Source organism: Triticum aestivum, chromosome 3D, assembly GCF_018294505.1.
Source record: "Triticum aestivum cultivar Chinese Spring chromosome 3D, IWGSC CS RefSeq v2.1, whole genome shotgun sequence".
NCBI lineage: Eukaryota > Viridiplantae > Streptophyta > Magnoliopsida > Poales > Poaceae > Triticum > Triticum aestivum.
The window spans coordinates 570,192,928-570,210,097 of record NC_057802.1 but is presented as its reverse complement, the minus strand read 5'-3'; positions in this window follow the sequence as shown (position 1 = coordinate 570,210,097).

Below are 17,170 nucleotides of genomic sequence, written 5' to 3'. Positions count from 1 at the left end.
GGGCTGCTGAAAATGACCTTTAGTCCCGGTTGGTGCCACCTGTTGGGGAACGCAGTAATTTCAAAAAAATTCCTACGATCACGCAAGATCTATCTAGCAACGAGAGGGGAGAGTGTGTCCACGTAACCTCGTAGACCAAAAGCGGAAGCGTTTTATCAACGCGGTTGATGTAGTCGTACGCCTTCACGATCCGACTGATCTCAGCACCGAACGCACGGCACCTCCGTTTTTAGCACACGTTCAGCTCGATGACGTCCCTCGTACTCTTGATCTAGTAGAGGCCGAGGGAGAGTTTTGTCAGCACGACGGCGTGGCGACGGTGACGATGAAGTTACTGGCGCAGGTCTTTGCCTAAGCACTACAACGATATGGCCGGGGTGCGTAACCGTGGAGGGGGGCACCGCACACGGCTAAGAGAAACTTTGATGTTCCTTTGGGGTGCCCCCCTCCCATGTATATAAAGGGGGGAGGGAGGAGGAGGCCGGCCAAGGTGTGGCGCGCCCAAGGGGGTGAGTCCTACTCCAAGTAGGATTCGCCCACCCCCCTTCCTATTCCTACAAGGAGAAGGGGGAAAGAGGAGGAGGAGAGAAAGGAAAGCCCCCCCAACCCTACTCCAATTCGGTTTGGGCTTGGGGGGCACGCGCCTCCACCTCGCTGCCGCCTCCTCTCTTCCACTAGGGCCCATGAAGGCCCAATAACCCCCCGGGGGGTTCCGGTAACCTCCCGGTACTCCGGAAAATACCCGATACACTTCGGAACCATTCCGGTGTCCTAATATAACCTTCCAATATATCAATCCTTATGTCTCTACCATTTCGAGACTCCTCGTCACATCTGTGATCTCAGCCGGGACTCCGAACAACCTTAGGTCATCGAATCACATAAACACATAATAAAAATCATCATCGAACGTTAAGCGTGCGGACCCTACGAGTTTGAGAACTATGTAGACATGACCGAGACATATCTCCGGTCAATAACCAATAGAGGAACATGGATGCTCATATTGGATCCTACATATTCTATGAAGATCTTTATCGATCAAACCGCATAACAACATACGTTGTTCCCTTTGTCATAGGTATGTTACTTGCCCGAGATTCAATCGTCAGTATCATCATACCTAGTTCAATCTCGTTACGGGCAAGTCTCTTTAATCATTCCGTAATGCATCATCCCGTAACTAACTCTTAGTCACATGGCTTGCAAGGCTTACAGTGATGAGCATTACCGAGAGGGTCCAGAGATACCTCTCCGAAACATGGAGTGACAAATCCTAATCTCGATCTATGCCAAGACAACAAATACCTTCGGAGACACCTGTAGAGCATATTTATAATCACCCATTTACGTTGTGACGTTTGATAGCACACAAGGTGTTCCTCTGGCATTCGGGAGTTGCATAATCTCATAGTCTGAGGAACATGTATAAGTCATGAAGAAAGCAGTAGCAATGAAACTGTAACGATCATAGTGCTAAGCTAACGAATGGGTCTTGTCCATCACATCATTCTCCTAGTGATGTGATCTCGTTCATCAAATGACAACACATGTCTATGGTTAGGAAACATAACTATCTTTGATAAACGAGCTAGTCAAGTAGAGGCATACTAGGGACACTTAAGTTTTGTCTATGTATTCACACATGTACTAAGTTTCCGGTTAATAAAATTCTAGCATGAATAATAAACATTTATCATGAAATAAGGAAATAAATAATAACTTTATTATTGCCTCCAGGGCAAATTTCCTTCAGTGTCCCACTTGCGCTAGAGTCAATAATCTAGTTCACATCGCAATGTGATTTAAACCCAATAGTTCACATCTTTATGTGATTAACACCCATAGTTCACATCGCCATGTGACCAACACTCAAAAGGTTTACTAGAGTCAATAATCTAGTTCACATCGCTATGTGATTAACACCCAAGAGTAATAAGGTATGATCATGTTTTGCCTGTGAGAGAAATTTTTAGTCTACGAGTCTGCAACATTAGGATCCGTATGTATTTTGCAAATTTCTATGTCTACAATACTCTGCACGGAGCTACTCTAGCTAATTGCTCCCACTTTCAATATGTATCTAGATCGAGACTTATAGTCATCCAGATCGGGGTCAAAGCTTGCATCGATGTAACTCTTTACGACGAACTCTTTGTCACCTCCATAACCGAGAAACATTTCCTTATTCCACTAAGGATAATTTTTGACCGTTGTCCAGTGATCCACTCCTGGATCACTATTGTATCCTCTTGCCAAACTCATGGTGAGGTACACAATAGGTCTGGTACACAGCATAGCATACTTTATAGAACCTATGACTGAGGCATAGGGAATGACTTCTCATTATCTTTCTATTTTCTGCCGTGGTCGGGTTTTTGAGTCTTTACTCAACTTCACACCTTGCAACACAGGCAAGAACTCCTTTCTTTGACTGTTCCATTTTGAACTACTTCAAAATCTTGTCAAGGTATGTACTCATTGAAAAAACTTATCAAGCGTCTTGATCTATCTCTATAGATCTCGATGCTCAATATGTAAGCAGCTTCACCGAGGTCTTCCTTTGAAAAAACTCCTTTCAAACACTCCTTTATGTTTTCTAGAAAATTCTACATCATTTCTGATAAACAATATGTCTTTCACATATGGTTATCAGAAAGGCTGTAGTGCTCCCACTCACTTTCTTGTAAATACAGGCTTCACTGCAAGTCTGTATAAAATTATATGCTTTGATCAACTCATCAAAGTGTATATTCCAACTCCGAAATGCTTGCACCAGTCCATAGATGGATCGCTGGAGCTTGCACACTTTGTTAGCATCCTTTGGATCGATAAAACCTTCTGGTTGCATCATATACAACTCTTCTTCCAGAAATCCATTCAGGAATGCAGTTTTGACATCCATTTGCCAGATTTCATCAAATGTGGCAATTGCTAACATGATTCGGACAGACTTAAGCATCGCTACGAGTGAGAAAATCTCATCGTAGTCAACACCTTGAACTTTGCCGAAAACCTTTTGCGACAATTCGAGCTTTGTAGATAGTAACACTACTATCAATGTATGTCTTCCTCATGAAGATCCATTTATTCTCAATGGCTTGCCGATCATCGGGAAAGTCAATCAAAGTCCGTAATTTGTTCTCATACATGGATCCTATCTCACATTTCATGGCCTCAAGCCATTTCGCGGAATCTGGGCTCATCATCACTTCCACATAGTTTGTAGGTTTGTCATGGTCTAGTAACATGACTTCCAGAACAGGATTACCGTACCACTCTGGTGCGGAACGTACTCTGGTTGACCTACGAGGTTCGGTAGTAACTTGATCCGAAGTTTCATGATCATCATCATTAACTTCCTCACTAATTGGTGTAGGCATCACTGGAACTGATTTCTGTGATGAATTACTTTCCAATTCGGAAGAAGGTACAATTACCTCATCAAGTTCTACTTTCCTCCCACTCACTTCTTTCGAGAGAAACTCCTTCTCTAGAAAGGATCCATCTTAGCAACGAATATCTTGCCTTCGGATCTGTGATAGAAGGTGTTGCCAACAGTCTCCATTGGGTATCCTATTAAAACACATTTCTCAGATTTGGGTTCGAGCTTATCAGGTTGAAGCATTTTCACATAAGCATCGCAGCCCCAAACTTTAAGAAACAACAGCTTAGATTTCTTTCCAAACTAGAGTTCATACGGCATCGTCTCAACGGATTTAGATGGTGCCCTATTTAACGTGAATGCAGTTGTCTCTAATGCATAACCCCAAAACGATAGTGGTAAATCGGTAAGAGACATCATAGATTGCACCATATCTAATAAAGTACGGTTACGACGTTCGGACACACCATTATGCTGTGGTGTTCTAGGTGGCATGAGTTGCGAAACGATTCCACATTGTTTCAAATGAAGACCAAACTCGTAACTCAAATATTCGTCTCCGCGATCAGACCGTAGAAATTTTTTTTTCTTGTTACGATGATTTTCCACTTCACTCTGAAATTCTTTGAACTTTTCAAATGTTTCAGACTTGTGTTTTATTAAGTAGATATACCCATATCTGCTCAAATCATCTGTGAAGGTCAGAAAATAACGATACCCGCCGCGAGCCTTAACACTCATCGGACCGTATACATCGCTATGTATTCTTTCCAATAAGTCAGTGGTTCGCTCCATTGTTCCTGAGAACGGAGTCTTAGTCATCTTGCCCACGAGGCATGGTTCGCAAGCATCAAGTGATTCATAATCAAGTGATTCCAAAAGCCCATCAGCATGGAGTTTCTTCATGCGCTTTACAGCAATATGACCTAAACGGCAGTGCCACAAATAGGTTGCACTATCATTATTAACCTTGCATCTTTTGGCTTCAATATAATGAATATGTGTATCACTATGATCAAGATTCAATAAACCATTTATATTAAGTCTATGACCATAGAAGGTTTTATTCATGTAAACAGAACAACAATTATTCTTTGACTTAAATGAATAACCGTATTGCAATAAACATGATCCAATCATATTCATGCTCAATGCAAACACCAAATAACATTTATTTTTAGGTTCAACACTAATCCCGAGGGTAAAAGGAGTGTGCGATGGTGATCTTATCAACCTTGGAATCATTCAAATACACATCGTCACCTCGTCCTCAACTAGTCTCTGTTTATCTTGCAACTCCTGTTTTCGTGTTACTACTCTTAGCAAATGAACTAGTATCAAATATCGAGGGGTTGCTATAAACACTAGTAAAGTACACATCAATAACATGTATATCAAATATAGCTTTGTTCACTTTGCCATCCTTCTTATCCACCATAGTATCTAGGGCAGTTCCACTTCTAGTGACCATTTCCTCTGTAGTAGAGGCACTCAGTTTCAGGCTTGGGTCTAGCTTTGGGTTTCTTCATGGGAGTGGCAACTTGCTTGCCATTCTTCTTGAAGTTCCCTTTCTTTTCCTTTGCCCTTTTACTTGAAACTAGTGGTCTTGTCAACCATCAACACTTGACGCTTTTCCTTGATTTCTACCTTCGCCAATTTCAGCATTGCGAAGAGCTCAGGAATTGTTTTCATCATCCCTTGCATATTATAGTTCATCACAAAGTTCTAGTAGCTTGGTGATAGTGACTAGAGAACACTATCAATCACTATATTATCTGGAAGATTAACTCCCACTTGATTCAAGCAATTGTAGTACCCAGAAAATCTGAGCACATGCTCTCTAGTTGAGCTATTCTCCTCCATCTTGTAGGAAAAGTACTGTCAGAGGTCTCATACCTCTCGACACGGCACTACTAGGAAAAGGCCTACTAGTGGCGCACCAGTTTTGCCTACTAATGGCGCACTACTGGTGCGCCACTAGTACCACGCCACTAGTATTTTTTACTAATGGCGCACCACTGGTGCGCCATTAGTATCTGGTATACTAATGGCGCACCAGGCAGTGCGCCATTAGTATAGGCCACGGTGCGCCATTAGTATGCCTCCCAGGGGGCCATATACATGTGCCTAGCCATACTAATGTCGTACCGCGGGGTGATGCGCCATTAGTATCCTTTGGCATACTAATGGCGCACCGCGGGGTGATGCGCCATTAGTATCCTTTGGCATACTAATGGCGCACCGCGGGGTGATGCGCCATTAGTATCCTTTGGCATACTAATGGCGCACTGCGGTGTGATGCGCCATTAGTATCCTTTGGCATACTAATGGCGCACGTTGGGGTGATGCGCCATTAGTATGTATATTAGGGATTATTATTATTTTTCTTTTCTGATTTTTGCACAGATTACAAAATATATTATTGGACAGAATATAAGCAGCACCACACAGCAACAGCAGATTCATCGAATACAATAGAAGATTAGTCTCCGAATACAATTCATCATATTAGTCTCATAATTCAAAAGACCGAACAAAGATAGAACATTACAAGTCTCGAGACCGCGAGTAGCGAGTTTGTCTTCACATTACCAGTCGATATCGATCATCTAAACTACCATCACATAGAAGAGAGTTGCGGTCATCACGATGACCATCATTGCGATGAAACTGGTCTTCATCCGGTTCCTCCAACGCTCCCTCCTCTCTCCCACTAGATAGTGCGCCTATCTAGATTCCGCCTCCGCCCTAGTGGTGTACCCTTTGTAACTGTTACCGCTGAAACGGTGAACCTGTCTCCGACACTCCTCCCAGTCGTCGTAGACTCCGGGAACCTTACCCTTGTACACGACATACGACGGCATCTCTATGCACTAGCCAAACAACAGACAATACATAAGCAATATATAAGTATGCAACAAAAGGATCGGAAGAGAAAAGCAAGACATTAATAGCACGATTCATGGTCCTACTAATAAATAGCATCGATTACATCTAAGTTGAACGACTGTCCAAACCAAAGAGACATACAAGTTCATTAAAGTTTAATTACAACATGAGCTAATCAATGTTTCAGAACTACACATAGCATCACTACTTTCGACTCGACTCATGGGACCGGAGCGTGGATGAAGCCGCCGTCTGTCGTGATGGTCATGAAGTCGCGGGCGTTGTCAGCCTGCATTTGTAGCGTTGTGTCTATCTCACTGTTGGACGGTTGAAATTTGAGGTAGAACTGCCCCGAGGTACGAAGGACATCTTGATGGATGATTTCTGCAAACTCCGACTGGATGCGAAAGAATTCTTGTCGGATGTCCGCGTCCTGGATTGCCGCCAAGCTTGCGGCCCAATCTTTGAGATTATTTGGTAGCAGAAGGTGATTATGGTCCCGTACGATCGCCCGCATGTGATGGAGGGCGTAGTAGGCATCCTTCTGACCGCCAGGCGGCTGCTTGACGCAGGGGAACGTCGTATTGTGGGTGAACACGTGCCTGCCGTACCTACGAGATGGCCTCTTAAAGGTGCCTCCAGATGCGGCGTAGCCGGGGAGAGCATCATCAAGAACTTTCTTGATATTTGTGTAGTCTATCTTGGAGTCACGGTCCGGGTCGAAATACGTGGCCATGGAATATTTCGGGCTTAAGAGGATGAGTGTGCAATGTGTGTCACTGCACAGAACACAGAATGTTAGAAAAAAAAGAACGATCGAAATCTAAGAAATCATATGTTACGGGGCGGTTAGGAGATGACTTACTCGGGAAAGTAAGGCACGAGGAAGTTATCCTTATCTGGGTTTGCCAGAATGACGCCTTCGAGGTGTGAACTCGCGACTTGCCGGTCCCCAGCGCTGCCCAAGATCTTGGCACGCATGTAGAAGGGGTCGACTATCACAATGTCCGGGGTCTTGTCTCTAATGATCCGCATCTCCATACTCAGCGAAAACAGCCGAACGAAGGTGTAGTGCAGCGGATGAAGGTTAAGCATAGCAAAGATGTCATCAAACCGCAGGACGATCGTACCCCCGACGGCGCTATCCACAAAGCCCTTGCCCTCTGGCACCTTGGCCACGAAAACCGGGTATGCCACATCATTCTCTCTGAGACGCCGCTTCTCCAAAGAAAGAACACTGTCATGGAGACTCCGCATAGCACCGGTTGCAGCATTGAGCATATTTGTCGGTAGCATCGGCCTACCCGCCACATGCACCCTCCTCGAGATATCCTTAGGTGAAGGTGGCCCGTCCTGAGCACGGATCGTACTCGGTGCCGGCTGGCTCGCACTGGCGCCCTTGTTAGTCTTTCGTTTCCGTCCCTTCTTCCTGATCTGCTGTAATGGGATCGAGTTCTGCTCACAGACCGCCTTCTTGAGCGTGTTGGGGCTGATAATATTTGGCACCTCAGCTATCTGAGGCTCGGTGAAGGCGGCAGCTGGAGGCGTCTCCTGAGAACTGAACGCCAGACGACGCCTGTTGCAATTGGGTTTCTCCGCCGTACCAGCTAGATCGCGGTCGTCTTTTTCAGGGTTGGGTTCTTGAGAAGGAGGCCCGCAGAACTCGTCACCGTACCCATGTTCGGCAAAGTACTTATCGACGTTGGAAAATGTACCGCCGTCGTTGTCGTCGTCGTCCGGATCCTGTGCCATATGCATGTCCGGATCCTGTGCCATAGGGATGTCCGGCATGTCCGGTAGCGTTGCGGCGTTCTTGCCATGGCTTGGCGCTGGCACGACTGGCGGTCTTGTCTGTGGGGTGGTGTCCCCCGCCCCCAAACGAATCTGGCTCTTCGGCCAAAGCAGGGGCCAGCTTACACAGGCGCTGAGGGTCATCACATCATCTTCGTCGGCCCCAGCGGGTCGAATCGGAGGTAACAACTCGTCGCAGCCTGGCAGCACCCGAACCAGTTCAACCCTATACAAGGTGGGTGGCATCGGATTACCGTGGAACACGCGGTTGCCCGGTTGAACGATTCTGCCCTTGGCGACATCGACCAACTCGCCGCCCACGAAGTGCAGGAGAGTGCAAGGAACATCGGTGGCGCCCTGCGAAAACATGTAGGGCGTCAGGGATGCCCAGTCAAAGGCAAGGAGATGAAGTCATCGGCCGAGAGGCTTAGTTACCGTGATGCCGTCGAGCTCGGCTAATGTCGAGGCACCGCCAACGGCGGGCGTGCGCGTGCAACTGACGGAGGGGCCGCTTGCTGGCGAGGTGCCGGCCGGCGTACACCCGGGTGCATTAAGCTCCAATGCCCGTGCCGGCGCCGGAGACACGAATACCGCCTCCGCCGGAGACACCAATGGCGCCGCTTGCGCGTTGTGCGAGTTGCTGGCCGTGAAGCTGGGAACCGGGGGAGGCCCCTGTTGGCCGCCCGCAATCCACGTCGTCAGCCCCTGAATCAAGGTAGGCACAATGGCGGTGAGCGTCGTTCCCAGTTGTTGTTGCACTTGCTCTTGGACAATCTCCGGAATCCGCGCCACTTGTGCCTTGAGTTCTTGAACCTCGCGCGACTGGCTTTCCGAGCTGGTCTTTTTCTCCTTTCGCCCACCAGCGATATAGTATGACGACCATTTTGTGGACAAGCCTTTGCCGGCCACACGACCAGCTGACGACGGCTTACTGAGCTTATCCTTGTTTTTCATTACGTTCAACGCCCTATTTAAAGGGGTGTCAAAAGGGGAGCTCTGAGACGACCCCGCGCTACTGCTTTCAGCCTCCTGCGGAAGGAATGTGAACCATTTAGAAATTTGGCTTCATTAATTAGAATGCAACCATATGGAGCTAATTACGCGGGGGTGTATTCCTTACCAGAACAAGCTCAAGCGCCCTGGTCTTCGGATCCGTGGTAAGCTCCTTTGTTACCGGGTCCTCCTTGTACCGGGCCCTGACAAAGTTCCTGGTCTGCTTGTCACGTAATTTCTCGAAGCGGGGCGGTAGGCCTTGCTCGGCACGCTCCGCGTCCTCCTTGTCCCATATAGGCTCCGCCACTCTGTAACCGCCGGGACCCGAGTTGGTGGACCCCTAAGTTCAACTCCCGCATTTCTTTCCCCCACTGACTTGATTCGGAGGTTGCGCTGCTCTCGCACTTGATCTTGAACTCCTTGTAGTCATCTTCGCTCATCAAAGGATATTTCGCCTTGATCTTCTCATAACTATCACCTTTTTCAATCATTGCCTTCACCGTGCTTCTCCATGTAGACAGGGCCGTGCTCATCCTCGTGAGGGCGGCACTGTTCACTTTATTCCCTGAGAGGCGTGTGTTTGCAAACCCAGCGGGGAACTTGTATCGTTCGTGCAGCTTCGTGAAGAGGAGGCTGCGCAAATTCCCTCGGTCCTTATGCCTTAGGTTCTCGGTGTTGATCGAGACGGTGCTCCGGAGAATGCACCCGAGCTGAACCGAGTACCCCTTGACTACATGTTTGGGCGTCGTTGGATGCCCGTCGGAGTTCACTTCAGTAAATTCCTCCTTGACGGTGCCGAGCACGTTCGGGCGCCGGTCCTTCCGTTGCCTCTTCGGTTGGCTGCCATCTGTGCGTGCGCCGCCATCATCAGTGGTGGCATCCTCGGCGGCACCATCAGTGGTGTCATCCCCGACGCCACTAGGGGTTGTGTAGTCAGGATCGGTGTCTTCCGCGGCGGCGTCCTCATAGCGGTGAGGTTCTTCCCCCATCTCCTGGGACAGCTCCCAGAATTGCTTGCCGCCCGAACCGCCGGCCTCATCGTTGTGGGCCATGTTTCGCTCTAAATAGGAAAAAAGTTTGGTCAAAAAGTTGGTTATTGTCAAGGAACAAGATCATGGTCTCATCATTTAGGGTTTGTCGACACCGAGGCATCCTAAAAGCTAAGCTTTTATCATTTAGGGTTTGTCGACGCCGAGGCACCCTAAAAGCCTAAGCGTACATCATTTAGGTTCTCATCGACACCGAGGCACCTTAAAAGCCAAGGTTTTATCATTTAGGGTTTGTCGACGCCGGGGCACCCTAAATGCTAAGTTAAGTTTTCATCATTTAGGGTTTATCGATGCCGAGGCACCCTAGGTTGACTGATATATATGGGTATCTTCTAATAATATACCCTACTTAATTAAGGACAAACACCAAGAGACAGTAAACGTATCACACTTCTATATGTATAACACAAGAGGCAGTTGATCCTACTTAATTAAGTACTAAGATACCCCGGCCCATGCATTAGTCGCAAGTACCCCATATGTCCTATTTTTAGCAAAGTCATGCTAAAATTCACGGAAAATTTCAGCATGACCTTTGCTGAAAATAGGACATATGGAGTACCCGAATTTGCCGGAACGGAAGTTAATCGACATTCCGGCAAACTCAAGGGCCTCTCGGGGTACCTGCAAAATCATTATCCCCGTGTAATGAAGTCACCAATGGGTCATTTCAGAAGATCACAAGTAGCATCATCACAAGTACAACATCATCTATAGCTTTATATTAACAAAGCATCAGCACATATACAAAAGACCACTTATGCCAACAGTATGGTTTATATCAGATTCAGAGTTAGAAACAGGAAAAACTGGTGCTTCAAAGCCTACTGGACACAATTTACATCTATCAGTATAGGATGTCCTGACTAATTTCAAGTGTTCATAGGTGAACTTGTACCATGGATGAGCCTAGTGCTTCATTAGTCACCCTGTGCATGAAATGTATCGTGTATCAAACCATCAATTAACTACTGAAAAACAAAAACCTTCAGGACAGAGTGAAAATAGTTACCGAACTCAATGACTAAAGATATGTAAAATGTATGACACAGAAAATAAAGAAATCATGTTGATGAATAGTATTGTGTCAAGTTTAGTTTGAAAATTCAGTTACTGCTTGAGTGATTTGACACCAAAAATTACTCCCAAAAATTACAATGACTGTATATTGACTGCATATGCTTGTTTTGATTGTAACTTGGTGAAGTAGTCACTACTGTACTACTAGTGTGAAGCGATTGGGGAGAAGAGCTCATCGATTAGATTGTAACTTGGTGCACTTGCATTCAGTCACCACCACCAAATCCTAGTGCAGCTGTGGTTCTAAAATCCTAGTGCAATTGCACTTGGTGCACTTGGAGAACATGACTGGGCATTCTAAAACATAATTGCTCTAGTGCAGCTGTGGTTCCAATTGAGGTGTGCCCTATGGTCTTATACATAAGCCAAACAAACTAATTAGGGTTCAGCAGCAAGCAGCTGCACAACTGCATCACTCCCTGTCTCCCTCCCTTCAGATACAGCGGCTCAAAAGTCAAGTAAACTGAAGATTAATCTAACAAGCCTGACAGTAGCTAACTGTACCTAACTATACCTAACTGAATTTTTTGACAGTAGCTAACTGTATTTAGTAATTTTTCTGTAACAGTCTTGCCCCTATTTCAAGGACAAGCAAATAGATACCTAAAATCCACTAGTATTGCCTCTAAAAAAGCCTAACTGGATTTTTCTGTAACTGTACCTAACTGAATTTTTCTGTACCTAACTGAACTGTAAGGAGTTAACTGAAATTCACTAGTATTGCCTCTAAATAAGCCTAAAGTCCTCTATTATCTACTTTAGGCACAATCATACACAATTCTGACTGTACTGTAACAATTGTACTCTATCAAAATGTTGAAATTTTGACATTCGGAGGGTCACCTGCGTGGTGGTGCCCTGCACAGTGGTCGTTGAGCTCGCGCGGTGTGGTGAGCTCGCCGAAGATGGACGGGCCCTGCACAGCGGTCGAGCCTCAGAGCAGAGGTTGAGGGCAAGAGGAAGAAGAAGAAGAAGGAAGTGGAGGGGAGGGGCTCACCTGCAGTCGAGAGCGTACACGGCGCCGGCCGGCTGCAGTGGTGGGAGGCGCGGGGGCGGCGGGGGTGGAGTCCGGCGGGGGAGAATCACGCCGGCGACGGGGTCGTTGCGGTCGCCACTCCTTGTCGCCGCCGAGCTCACGCCGGGGGGGTGAAGAAGAGGAAGATGGCGGCGGTCCTCCTGGGTAGGCCGCGCGGTGTTGGACGGCGAGCACGAGGTTGACGCAGGTGGGGCCGTGCGGGGAGGGGGGACGGCGAGGGCGCGGGCGCGGGCGGAGGGGGCGGTTGGGCGGGAGGACGTCGAGGGCGCGGGCGCGGGCGGGGGGGACGGCGAGGGAGGCGGCGCTCGGCTCGGGGAGGGGGCGTTGGGGGCGTTGGTGTACGGGTGCGGCGGGGGCAGCGAGCACGGCCGGGGACGGCGAGCACGGGGGGCGGTGGTGGTCGATGGTGGTCGGGCGTGGGTGAGGTGAGGCAGGGGAGGGATTAGAGAGAAATGTGAGAGATTGGGGATTTTAGTGTGGGGGGAAGCTTACTAATGGCGCACCACGAAGCGGTGCGCCATTAGAATGTTTTTTTATATAGCAATGGCGCACCAGCCAGAGGTGCGCCATTAGTAATATTTTTTTATTATTATTTTTTGTTGCATCTAATAATTTTTAAGAAAATGAATATGAATATGAAACAGTAATATTTTTTTATAAAAACAGTAATAATATTTATGAATATAAAAAAATCATCAAATTTATTATTTGAAAATATAATCAAATTTGTTTTTTTTTGCAATTTTAGTTGCATTCATTTGTGACGGTGGAGCGGGCCGGGGAGGGTGCGGGGGGTCGTCGGCGGTGGTGGAGCGGGGGAGGGTGCGGGGGGTCGGCGACGGCGGCCGGTGGAGCGGGGTAGAGGGTGCGGGGGGTGCTCGGCGGCGAGGGGGGCCGGATCTGGCGAGGTGGGATAGCGATCGAGATGGAGGGGGATCAAGATCGAGTGTCCATGAAATTTATAAATATTCATGAGTTCAAAAAGTGCCCATGAAATACAATCGAGAAATGAAATCTACAATTTAAAGACAATCGATCTTAGCTAGCTATGTGTTCACAATCTTCTTGCCCTTATTTTTCGTAAATGGAGTTCTTCTCTTGAACGGACGTCCTTTAGGTAGGGTGGTCCTGCTTCTTCTTGTGGTGTATGCTGATACTTCATCGTCGTCGTCATGTTCCATCTTCGGGTCGCCGTACTTGTCGAAGTCTTGCTCATTGGCAACTCCATCCATTCCGATGATCTTCCTTTTGCCTCTCCTCACGACAACACGACTGGGCTTTGACGGGTCGGTAATGAAGAAGCATTGGTCCACTTGGGAAGCCAGTACACATGGCTCATTTTTCGCGGTGACGTTCGCACCTGCGGTCTTGGATTTGGCTTCGGGTATAACCATGGTGGTGAAATACCGCTCTTCTTTTATGACGCTCTTGGCCCATCTGACACGGAACATCGGGACCTTCTCTCCAGCGTAGCTCAGCTCCCAGATCTCCTCGATCCTTCCGTAGTATCTGTCCTTGTCGTTACCGGTGTAGGATTCCATTGTTACCCCGGAGTTCTGATAACCATCGCTCTTCATGTCCTTGTCCTCGGTGTAGAATGTGTAGCCGTTGATATCGTACGCCTCATACGTCATCAGGTTGTGCTCGGCGCCCTGTGACAAGGCGAATATGATTTGTTCTTCCGCGGAAGAATCCTCATGTAAAGGGTACGACAGAAGCTTCTGCTTGAACCAACGCGTGAAACATGAGTTGTGCTCTTTGATTATATCTCTGTCCGTCCTCTGTTGGCCTCGGTTATTGTACGTCTTCTCAATAAACGTTTTGTGCTCTACCACCCAAGGATCGACCACGTCTATGTGTTGTAGCGCGACTAGGTTTGCTCTTTCAAAGTCGGCGAGTCGACCATCGAATTCGACATGCATTTCCCGGCGACCCTCACGGTGACCCCATCTAGCGAGCCTGCCGAGGTGCCTGTTGACGGGCAGACCAACGGGGTTCTCGATGCCTAGATAATTCGTGCAGTAGGAGATGCACTCTTCAGTCGGAAAGCCCCTGGCTATGCTTCCCTCTGGACGTGACATGTTGCGAATGTATCCTTTGATGACACCATTCATCCTTTCGAACAGCATCATGCTGTGCAGGAATGTCGGCCCGAGTTGGATGATATCCTCCACGATATGGACCAGCAGATGCACCATAACTTCGAAGAATGCGGGCGGAAAGTACATCTCAAGCTCGCATAGTATCACCACGATCTCTTCCTGTAGCCTTCTGAGTTGCCTCACGCCAACCGACTTCCGAGAGATGACGTCGAAAAAGTTGCATAGGCCAAATAGCGTTTCACGGACGTGTGCGTCCATGATCCCACGGATTGCAACTGGAAGTATCTGCGTCATCAGCACGTGACAGTCGTGAGACTTCATCCCGCTGAACTTCTGCTTCGCTGAGTCTAGGTATCTGCTTATCTTCCCCGCGTAACCGTAAGGAAGTTTTACTCCTACGAGGCAGGTGAAAAACTGATCGATCTCCTCCTGACTTAGAGTGAAGCATGCGGGAGGGAAGTCATTTCCGGTCTTCTTGGCCTTTTTGCCTTGGCGACGACTTTCCATGTCCTGCTTCGCCTCATCATCATCATCATCATTAGCGTGAAGCTCCTCCCTGATGCCCATTGATTTCAAGTCTGCCCTTGCTTTCGGCCCATCTTTGGTCCTCTCTGGCATGTTGAGCAGGGTACCAAGCAGACTCTCGCACATGTTCTTCGTGATATGCATGACATCAAGGCTGTGAGGCACACGGTGGATCTTCCAGTACGGCAAGTCCCAGAAAACAGACCTCGTTTTCCATACCTTCAGCAGTGGATCTGGCGCCTTTCGCCTCTTTCCCGGCTCTGGCGCCTTTTGCTTCTTTCCCGGCAGTGGGCAATCTTTCCAATTTTTCAACAGATCGTCTATTTCCTCGCCGCTCCTCGTACGCGGGCGTCTTCGGGGTTCGGTTTCACCATCGAACAGATCCTTGCGTTTCCTCCACAGGTCATCGTCGCGAAGCCACCTTCGATGTCCCATGAACATGGTTTTCGAAGACCCGGGATCTCTATCTAGCTGGCGATACGTTGTGTCATCCTTGCACCTGACGCATCCAGAAAATCCGTGGACCACCTGCCCCGCGAGATATCCGTAACCAAGATAGTCGTGCACCGTCGTGAGCAGTGCGGCTCTCATAGGGAAATATTCTTTCTCTGCGGCGTCCCACGTATTGGCTGGCGTTTTCCACAGCGTGTCTAGCTCCTCTTTCAGCAGCCCCAGATACAGATTGATGTCGTTCCCTGGTTGTTTCGGCCCTTCAATTAGCATACTCATGTGAATGTACTTCCTCTTCATGCACAACCAGGGGGGAAGGTCGTACATCCACACAAACACAGGCCAGGTGCTATGTGTGCTTCTCTGGCTGCCAAACAGATTGACTCCATCGGTGCTCGCGCCCAGCACGATGTTCCTTGGATCGTTCCCAAATTCTGGGTGTTCGAAGTTCAACGCTTGCCACTGGCTCCCATCCTTAGGGTGACTCAGCATCTTGTCTTTTTTATTTATCTCCGGATCATTTGCGTCATCTTCTCGCTTCTTCTCCTCCCTATCCGCGTGCCAACGCAGGAGCTTTGCTACCTTAGGGTCCGTGAAATACCGCTGCAGACGAGGAGTGATCGGAAAGTACCACACCACTTTTAGAGGAGCTTTCTTCCTCTTCTTGTATCGAGTGATGCCGCACACCGGACATATGGTAGACTCCGCGTGCTCGTCCCGATAAATGATGCAATTGTTCATGCACACATAGTATTTAACGTGCGGTAAATCCAGAGGACACACGATTTTCTTCGCGTCCTCGAAACTGGTCGGGCACTTGTTCCCCTTGGGAAGACGTTCGTGCCAGAATGACATGTTCTCGTCGAAGCATGCGTCGGTCATTTTGTGTTTTACCTTCATCTCCAGAGCCATGAGTGTTACTTTCAGGCGGGTATCCTCGGGCCTGCATCCTTCATACAATGGAGTAACCGCGTCTATCTCCAGTTGATCTAGCTTGGCTTTCTCTCGGGCGGCAGCTCTTGCGTTATCCGTCTGCTTGAGAAGCAGCTCTTGAACGTGAGGGTCCTGCACCCAGCCCATCGATGGTCCATCGTCGTCTGCTCCGCCGGCATCTTCATCTTCATGATCATGCCCTTCGTCTGCTCCCGCATCTTCCTCGTCATCATGTCCGGCATCTTCTACATGATGACTGTGTATAGCATCACTGTTGTGATCATGTCCTGGAGATTCTTCGTCTTCTCGCCCGCCCGGCCGCGGTGGTTGTCTTGCTGCCCATCCTCATTTCTTGCCCGACCCCCATGGACGACTTCATAGTCATCTTCATCACCTTGCCACCGATAGCCATCCATGAAACCACGCAAGAGCAGGTGGTCCCGCACCTGCCCGGAATCCGGGTCCGCAATAAGGCTCTTCAGCTTGCATCTTCGACACGGACATCTTATCTCCGTCTCGTTCTTTTCAAGCATCTCGGCCTTCGCGGAGCTCAAAAACCTATTCACGATGCCATCGGTCATCGTGCGGACCATGGTCGCCTGTGGGGTAGAGCAAAACGATATTTTAGAACCAAGAAAAATTTTAGCATGACTTTCCCTAAAAATAGGACCAAAAAGAATGCATAGTGCCAAAATTCTCGCCGAAACGGAAATGAATCAACATTCCGGCAAAATATTGGCAACTATCGCACTTCAAATACCGGTACCTGCAAACACAAACATATATGCAACACCACAAACATATGCAATACCACTAACATACATAGATCTAGCTAGGCCATAAAAAGTGCATGTGCACGTTGTTCGAGAGGGAGAACAACATAAAGATAGCTGCCCCCTTACTTACCTATCAAAAAAAGGTAATTTAACCACTAAAT